This window comes from Cygnus atratus, chromosome 4 (assembly GCF_013377495.2).
Source record: "Cygnus atratus isolate AKBS03 ecotype Queensland, Australia chromosome 4, CAtr_DNAZoo_HiC_assembly, whole genome shotgun sequence".
Lineage (NCBI taxonomy): Eukaryota > Metazoa > Chordata > Aves > Anseriformes > Anatidae > Cygnus > Cygnus atratus.
Window position 1 is genome coordinate 11814586 of NC_066365.1, and position 9557 is coordinate 11824142.

The 9557-nt window shown below is 53.5% G+C and overlaps 1 protein-coding gene across 1 annotated transcript in view; it reads right to left on the reverse strand.

Annotated features, from left to right (window-relative positions):
* The window catches only part of HERC3 (HECT and RLD domain containing E3 ubiquitin protein ligase 3), a 44502-nt gene extending 43463 nt beyond the window's left edge, over positions 1–1039 (reverse strand). The window contains exon 1 of the mRNA XM_035543385.2: positions 931–1039. The gene's annotated coding sequence lies outside the window, so the exon portion shown is untranslated. The remainder of the gene's footprint in view (positions 1–930) is intronic.
* Positions 1040–9557: the final 8518 nt, after the last annotated feature.

A 9557-nucleotide genomic window follows, 5' to 3' on the forward strand; every position in this document is an offset into this window, starting at 1 on the left:
AGATCTTCGCTATAATAAGACTCGCTATAATAAGACTCAGCTGACATGCTTAAGCATACATCCTTTAGTAAGGAACCAACCCTGGTGGCTTAGAGGATTATTGGAAAATAATAACAGCGCATGTAAGATCATGACAGGAGATGTTTTATTTTGTCCTTTTTTTAATGACATGTAGTCTCTTCACATGCTCATATGAACATATGCATAAGCTATAGCCGTGACAGTGTGTGTAAGATGATGACAGGAGACCAGAAAACGGTTTTTGTCCTTTTTTTTAAACAGCTGTCATGACATATGCAGGTTCTTCACGTGCTCACATGAACACACACACAAGCTACAGCCATGACAGCAACTGCACGCTTTCTGGGAGAGCCAGTTAGGTAAATATCGTGCTCACAACAAGCACCATTCGGCACAGAGCGATCCCTAAACAAAGAGGCCTGCCTGCTGGCAAGGCGGGCACGAGCAGCCTTTTCCCTTCCCCGTCGTTTTTGAGGTTTCAGCTCCCTTTCCCAGCAGCCCCACAACGAAGGGGCGTACCGCTCCCTTCTGTCACCGAGCCCGCTTTCTTCTCCCTTTTTGCCCCAGCGCAGCGCAGGCCCCAGAGCATGAAGCAGCGAGGTGCGACGACGAAGGAGTTAAACCGGAGGCCCTCGGCCCCCCCGGGCCGCCTCCCGGTGCCCACCTCAGGGCCGGCTGCGCCCCCCGGCGCGGCACCCCCCGGGCAGCCGCCCCCGACGGTGAAGCAGCCGCGCTGACGAGCCCCCGGCCCTGCCTGGCCGCCCTCCCCTCCGCCCGGGCCGGCTCCGGGAGCCCCGAGGGGCCCGGCTGGGCGGCCCCACGCGAGGCCCCGCTCCCCCGCCAGGGCCGGGCCCCGAGGGGCGCCCCCCGCGCCGCCCCGCGCCACGCCGCGGCCCCCCGCCCGCTCACCTGCCGCCAGCCCCGCCGCTGCCGCCGCGGCGACGAGGAAGTCCGGCCCCTTCCACCGCCGGGAGGGGCGGCGCGGGGCTGCCAATGGCCGGCAGCGCACGGCGGCGGCGGCGGCGGCGGCGGGCGGGGCGGCGGGCGGCTCCGCCGGGGCCGGCGGTGGCGGCAGGGCCGGGCTGCTCGGGGCTGGGCCTGGTCCCGTCCCTCAGCGTGGGTACGGCCACAGCCCCAGCTGAGGGGAACGAGTATTTCGCGAGTGAGCCGCTCCGGACAAAGGTGTCGAGGGGACAGGGACACCTTCCTCTAAATAGGTTGCCAAAAGCTCCATCCAGCCCGGCCTTGGGCACCTCCAGGGATGGGGCATCCACAGCTTCTCTGGGCAGCCTGTGCTGGTGCCTCACCACCCTCTGAGAGAAGAATTTCTTCCTTATATGTAACCATTCCCCCATGTCCTATCACTACACTACCCAGAGCTGAACACAGCACTCCAGGTGGGGTCTCACAAGGGCAGAGCAGAGGGGGACAATCCCCTCCCTCACCCTGCTGGCCTCGCTGCTTTTGATGCAGCCCAGGATGCAGTTGGCTTTCTGGGCTGCGAGCACTCACTGCCAGATCATGTTGAGCTTCTCATCAACCTACACCCCAGGTCCTTCTCCTCAGGGCTGTTCTCAATCCATTCTCCTCCCAATCTCTATTTGTGCTTGGGATTGCCCAGATTCAGGTGCAGGACCTTGCACTTGGCCTTGTTGAACCTTGAGAGGTTTGCCCAGGCCCACCTCTCAAGCCTGTCCAGGTCCCATCCCTTCCCTCCAGCATGTCAACCACACCATGCAGCTTGGCGTCATCAGCAAACTTGCTGATGGTGCACTTGATCCCGCTGTCCATATCACCAACAGAGATGCTAAACAGCATTGGTCCCAATACTGACCCCTGAGGAACACCACTCATCACTGATCTCCACCTGGACATTGAGCTGTTGACAGCAACTCTTTGAGTTCGACCATCCAGCCAAATCCTCTCCCACCAAGTGGTCCATCCATCAAATCCATCTCTCTCCAACTTAGAGACAAGGATACCATGGGGGACAGTGTCAGATGCTTAGCACAAGTCCAGGTAGATGATGTCGGTTCCTCTTCCCCAATCCACCGATGCTGTAACCCCATCATAGAAGGCCACCAGATTTGTCAGGCACGATTCACCCTTAGTGAAGCCATGTTGGCTGTCACCGGTCACCTCCTTATTTTCCATGTGCCTTAGCCTAGTTTCCAGGAGGATCTGCTCCATGATCTTGCCAGGCACAGAGGTGAGACTGACTGGCCTGTAGTTCCCCAGGTCTTGCTTTTTTCCCTTTTTTAAAAAGAGGGGTTATGTTTCCCCTTTTCCAGCCACTGCAAATTTCACTGGACTGCCACAGCTTCTCATATATGATGGACAGTGGCTTAGCAACTACATCTGCCAGTTCCCTCAGGACCTGCAGGTGCATCTCATCAGATCCCATGGACTTGTGCAACTTCAGGTTCTTTAGCTGGTCTTGAACCTGATATTCTCCTACAGTGGGCAGTACTTCATTGTTCCAGTCCCAGCCTTTGCCTCCTGGGGCCTGGGCCATGTGGCTGGAACTCTTGTCAGTGACGACTGAGGCAAAATAGTCAGTAAGTACCTCAGCCTTCTTCATATCCCCAGTGACTAGGTCTCCCGCTTTCTTCCGAAGATGGCCCACGATTTCTCTAGTCTTCCTTTTATCACCAATATACCTATAGAAACCTTTCTTGTTGCCCTTGATGTGCCTGGACAAATTTAATTCTCAATGGGCCTTGTCTTTCCTAACCTGAGCCCTGGCTGCTCAGACAATTTCTGTATCCCTCCCAGGCTATCTGTCCTTGCTTCCACTCTCTGTAGGTCTTCATTCTCATTTTTCAAAATGACAGTCAGTATTTGAGCAAACCATGTAAAGATCTTTGCTAGGATGCATGAGACACAAAAGGCCAGTGTTTGTATACTTAGTATGCACTCTGTCACTTATCAGATACAAATTCACCTTCTCTATTTGCATGGGTCATGCATGTTGAGCATGAAAAGAGTTACTTGCTATTGTACAATTGCACTTATGACATAATAGCTTCTACTTACTGTGTTACAAGCAGCTTCTAGAATAACTAAGTGTAGAGGAAAAAATGCTTGTTTCATTTGTTTTTATTTCTTTTGTCATTTGGAGATATCTGTAAGAAGTCCCTTTACACTCATTTTCCTCTGTCTCTGAGCAATCAAGGAGGGGAAGACATCAAATAATAAATAATAATAATAATAGAGGAAATGAAGCCCCGAATTTGTCCAAGGGGGGCAGGAATCTGTTGCTTAAACCTATTGCTAATTGGCTACATTTCGAGTTCACAGAGAACTTTCAAGGCTGGTCTTTCATAAACATGTAAAATAGTAAAAACACCAAAGTAAATTGTTTTCACGCACTTTACTGAGCACAGCTCCCTCTGGAGGCTACTCCCAAGGTTCATTTCATTGTACTGGGTCAGGTTTGCTTGCACCACGAACTTACCTCGTCTGTTCTTTTTCAGGTGCAGTCAGAGAGGCAAGGGGGGGATCTACATCTCTCTGCTGGCTAGCGAGGGGAAAAATCTCTCTGTGTGGCCATTAGTCTCTGTGTTGCTCTGGAAGCAATGAACTCTGCTGTATTTTTTCTTTTCAGCCCTTTCTGTGTCAGGAAAGAGACTTTTTTCAGAGAAGCTCAGAGGATTAGCCAGGGATAGCTGCCTATGCTGGCTGCTACGAGCCAAGGTGAGGTCTTGCTAGCCCCCGTGGAAGTAGCATTTCTGCGTGGTGTCTGCTCTGCAGCAAATCCAGCACAAAGGCATCCCTAACACTCTTCACCAAGGCTACCCACTTTGTTTCTTGTGGCTTACAAGCTGCCTGGGTGCCCAAGTCATCCCAGATCCACACTGACTGCATCAGCTGCTCTACAGGGCTCTGGCACATCTCTACAGGTGATGTTCAGATCAGAAGAGCAGTCTAAAAAAATCCTGCTGCAGGTTGAATATACTTTTGATACCTGTGTAAAGCCTTTTAAACTCATAGCTGGGTATCAGGCTCACTCACATTGTATTTCTTTGCATATTTTATAATAAGCACTGCTTGAAAAAATGTAGACACAGCTTGGAGCTCGAAGTCATTTCAGAATATGACAGTGTTCTACTCTGCTTCTTTGAAAGGTCTTTCTAAAATTTTTTATTTTTTATTTTTATAAAAGCAGGGCTTATTTGAGGACAAATCAAAGATAGCCTTGAAAGTTATTCTGGGATTTAATCTCCCATGTGCTGTTGCATCATACATGATAAGGAAATTCCTTCACGCTCTAAATAAACCTATTACCATTTAATCTCTGATGGGTTATTTGGAAATCCAAACAATGTATCTTTTGTGCACTTGCAGAGCACAAAAGATCACTCTGGATTTCCAAGATCTAACAGAGGCTTAGAAAAGCATAAAGGAAAGCAAAGGAAAGCGAGGGGAAGGGGAAGGGGAAGGGATGAAGCAGCCAGAAGCAGGCTGGTGAAGAGCCATCAGCAGGCTAAGCTGTGACAACAGACAGTCATGATGGTGGCACAACAGCTCGGGCTTCTGCCAGTTCCCTCAAAAATACACCTTCAGCAGGGTGGTGCCTTTCCCAAAGATGATTAGTAAAACATTTTTCATGTAGTTGGGAAAAAAGACGCCTTGAGCAGATCACACTGACTAGTTTTAATTCGTCTTTCCCATGGTGCCCTTTCTGCTCCAGACAGGCAGGGGCTGGGGGTTGGCTCTGCACAGGCCACCCAGGGCATGGGGCATGTATCCCCTCCATGCTCCAAATTACATGTTCCCAGGGGAATCCCTGTAATCTGAGCATCCTTATACAAGACAATGGGTGTCATCGCCATGGTGTTTAGTCTGTTTTCATCATGCAGTGTTTGTGCTTCATTTCATCTCAAAGATCTCAGCCACCCTGTGGATCCCACGTGGCACAGGGCTTTGAGTATGTCAGCAAACACACCCCAGGGCATGTTTTTAGAAGCTCTGCTGCACAGGTGAGACATCTAAGAGATTATGGCTGCCAAGCTCTTTTGGAAGTCTAGCTCTTGGTTTCTCTTTCTGAACCTAGACTCAACCCCTGAACCCTTCAGGGAAGCAGAGGGAGACAGGCTGTGACAATATATAGGGAAAAGCTGCTGGAGCTGTCATGTGAAAGCTCTGAGCAATGTCCTTTGAACTGTCTGCTGAGAAGTAGTATTAAAAAAAAAAACTGATTTTCTCTGCAGTCCCTGTACACTTTTCATGTGTCTTCAAATGACACGTTTCCAGGGGTGACCTGTCCTTGCACTGGGAGTTGTATCAAATGCCTCAAACCAGCAGCGCTACCGTGGTACCCATCCCCACTAACACGTCAGTGAGTCAGGCAGGCAGCAACAGGATAGTTCCCCAAGTCTTAATGGACAACCTTACAGCGACAGAGGTTGTAACATTCATTTTTGCAGCTTGGGAGTAGTTTATTCATCATTAAAATACACCCAGCTCTGGAGAGGGGCACTGCGAGTAATGCACAACACGAAATCAAGGCAGAGGAGGTGGTGAAAATTTGTCATCTTCTCGCTCTAGATTTTTACATTCATATAAACCATATTCTGCACCAAATGTAAAAGACTTCGACTTTGCGACAGCGTCAGCGGCGGGCCTTTTAAATCGGGCACCACCGTCATTTCAGACACCACTTGCCGAGGCGACCGGCTCCGGGGCAGACGCGTGCTGCAGCGGAGCGCGGGATCGGGACAGGCAGGGCTATTTTTCGGGCATCGAGCCTACGTGAGGGAGCCGCCAGGCACCGGCAGCCCTCGTGAGGGAGGCTGACGAGGCGTAGGCGGAGCCAGCAGCGTCAGCGACAGCTCCTCCCCCCGGCCGTTCAAAGGCAGCCCTTAGGGAGCGCGAGCGACCAGGAGCGCGGCTAACAGGGAGTGACGCGGCAGTTAGCGAGGCAGTTAGCGCGGGCAGGAAGGGCGGAGCGCTCACACCCGCTCATAGGGACACCTCCTCTAACGGCACTCTCCCGTCAGCTGGGCTGCAATGGTCTCCACCAGGCACGGTGCTTTCTCTAGGAAGTCAGTACACACCCAGACCGACTGCCCGTCCAAACATGCGGCGGTTCAGGTCTCCGGGTGCGGGGAGTGTCTGAGCCTCTTGCTGCCATCGGCGGGAGGCAGAGGGACTGCTTGCGTGAGGTGCGAGCAGGTGGACGACCTGGTCCGCATGGTGGCGGAACTCAAGGAGGAGGTGCAGAGGTTGAGGGATATCAGGGAGTGCGAGCGGGAGATAGACTGGTGGAGTGACTCCCTGCAGGACCGGAGGGAGACGGACCGGGGTGAGACGCCCCAAAGGGGGGTGGACCCCCTGCCCTGTTGCCATCGGGCAGAGGGAGGGGACCTGCGAGTTGAGGAGGAATGGAGACGGGTCCCCTCTTGACCTCGCAGGAGATGCCCTCCCCTTCCGGCGCTGCCTTCCCAGGTGCCCTTGAACAATAGGTTTGAGGCCCTGGAGCTTGAGACCGGTGGGTGAGGACGAGGTAGGAAGCCTGCCCAGGAGGATGCCTGAGGTGAGGAAATTGACTCCACGCCTCAGGACTGCCTCCACCAAGAAAGAAAGAAGGGTGATTGTTGTGGGCGACTCCCTACTCAGGGGAACGGAGGGCCCTATTTGTCGGCCTGACCCCACGCATAGGGAAGTCTGCTGCCTCCCTGGGGCCAGGGTCAGAGACGTTACCAGGAAGCTTCCAAACCTGGTTCGCCCCTCTGACTATTACCCGCTTTTGATAGTCCAGGCTGGCAGTCATGATCTTGAAAAGAGAAGCCTCAAGGCTATCAAACAGGACTATAGGGGGCTGGGACGATTGGTGGAGGGAGCGGGAGTGCAGGTGGTGTTTTCGTCTATCCCTACGGGGGAAGGGAGAGGCACGGAGAGGACATGGAAAGCTCACGTGGTTAATAGGTGGCTCAGAGGCTGGTGCCAGCACAGAAATTTTGGGTTTTTTCACCATGGGGAGCTTTACTCGGCACCCGGCCTGATGGCCTCAGACGGGTCCCTATCTCCAAGGGGAAAACGGATCCTAGGCCAGGAGCTGGCGGGCCTCATAGAGAGAGCTTTAAACTAGGCGAGAAGGGGGACGGGGCTCAAACAAGGCTTGTTGGAGCCGTGCCAGGGGAAACAATGGCTAGGCTGGGGAAGAAGGCGATGGCCCAGCTGAAGTGCATCTACACTAATGCACGCAGCATGGGTAACAAACAGGAGGAGCTGGAAGTCATCGTGCAGCAGGAAGGCTACGACTTGGTTGCCATCACGGAGACGTGGTGGGACCGCTCCCACGACTGGAGTGCTGCAATGCCTGGTTATCGGCTCTTCAGGAGGGACAGGCATCACAGAGGGGGTGGTGGCGTGGCTCTCTACATTAGAGAATCTTTTGATGTTGTGGAACTCCAGGCTGGGAATGATAAGGTTGAATCCCTGTGGGTTAGGATCCGCGGGAAGGCCGGCAAGGCTAGCGTCCTGATCGGGGTCTGTTATAGACCGCCGAACCAAGATGAGGAGACGGATGAGGAGTTTTATAGGCAACTGACAGAAGTTGCAAAATCGTCGGCGCTTGTCCTCGTGGGGGACTTCAACTTCCCGGATATATCCTGGAAACACAACACGGCACGGAGAAAGCAGTCTAGGAGGTTTCTGGAGAGCGTGGGAGATAGCTGCCTGACGCAGCTGGTCAGTGAACCCACCAGGGGTGGTGCCCCGCTAGACCTTCTCTTCACAAACAGAGAAGGACTGGTGGGAGATGTGGTGGTCGGAAACTGTCTTGGACAGAGTGACCACGAAATGGTAGAGTTCTCTATTCTTGGCGAGGCCAGGAAGGGGACCAGTAAAACCGCTGTATTGGACTTCCGGAGGGCTGACTTTGAGCTGCTCAGGACGCTGGTTGGCCGAGTCCCTTGGGAGGCGGTTCTGAAGGGCAGAGGAGTCCAGGAAGGCTGGGCGCTCCTCAAGAAGGAAATCTTAACGTCGCAGGAGCGGTCCGTCCCCACGTGCCCAAAGACGAGCCGGCGTGGAAGAAGACCGGCCTGGCTCAACAGAGAGTTGCGGCTTGTGCTTAGCAGAAAAAAGAGGGTTTATAATCTTTGGAAAAAAGGGCGGGCCGCTGAGGAGGACTACAAGGATGTAGCGAGGCTGTGCAGGGAGAAAATTAGAAAGGCCAAAGCTCATCTGGAGCTCAACCTGGCTACTGCCGTTAAAGACAACAAAAAATCCTTTTACAAATATATCAATGCGAAACGGAGGACTAAGGAGAATCTCCATCCTTTACTGGATGCGAGGGGAAACCTAGTTACTAAGGATGAAGAAAAGGCTGAGGTGCTTAATGCCGCCTTTGCCTCAGTCTTTAGCGGCAATACCGGTTGTTCTCTGGATACCCAGTGCCCTGAGCTGGTGAAGGGGATGGGGAGCAGGATGTGGCCTTTGCTATTCATGAGGAAATGGTTGGCGACCTGCTAAGGAGCTTGGATGTGCGCAAGTCGATGGGGCCGGATGGGATGCACCCGAGGGTACTGAAAGAACTGGCGGAGGAGCTGGCCGAGCCGCTTTCCATCATTTATCGGCAGTCCTGGCTATCGGGGGAGGTCCCAGTTGACTGGCGGCTAGCCAATGTGACGCCCATCTATAAGAAGGGCCGGAGGGCAGACCCGGGGAACTATAGGCCTGTCAGTTTGACCTCAGTGCCAGGAAAGCTCATGGAGCAGATTATCTTGAGTGTCATCACGCGGCACTTGCAGGGCAAGCAGGCGATCAGGCCCAGTCAGCATGGGTTTATGAAAGGCAGGTCCTGCTTGACGAACCTGATCTCCTTCTATGACAAAGTGACGCGCTTGGTGGATGAGGGAAGGGCTGTGGATGTGGTTTACCTTGACCTCAGTAAGGCTTTTGACACCGTTCCCCACAACATTCTCCTCAAGAAACTGGCTGCTCGGGGCTTGGACTGGCGTACGCTTCGCTGGGTTAGAAACTGGCTGGATAGCCGGGCCCAGAGAGTTGTGGTGAATGGAGTCAAATCCAGTTGGAGGCTGGTCACAAGTGGTGTCCCCCAGGGCTCGGTACTGGGGCCGGTCCTCTTTAATATCTTTATCGATGATCTGGATGAGGGCGTCCAGTGCACCCTCAGTAAGTTTGCAGATGACACCAAGCTAAGTGCGTGTGTCGATCTGCTCGAGGGCAGGAAGGCTCTGCAGGAGGATCTGGATAGGCTGGAGCGATGGGCTGAGGTCAACTGTATGAAGTTCAACAAGGCCAAGTGCCGGGTCCTGCACCTGGGGCGCAACAACCCCAAGCAGAGCTACAGGCTGGGAGATGAGTGGCTGGAAAGCTGCCTGGCAGAGAAGGACCTGGGAGTATTGGTTGGTAGTCGGCTGAATATGAGCCAGCAGTGTGCTCAGGTGGCCAAGAAGGCCAACAGCATCCTGGCCTGTATAAGAAGCAGTGTGGCCAGCAGGTCTAGGGAGGTGATTGTCCCGCTGTACTCGGCTCTGGTGAGGCCGCACCTCGAGTACTGTGTTCAG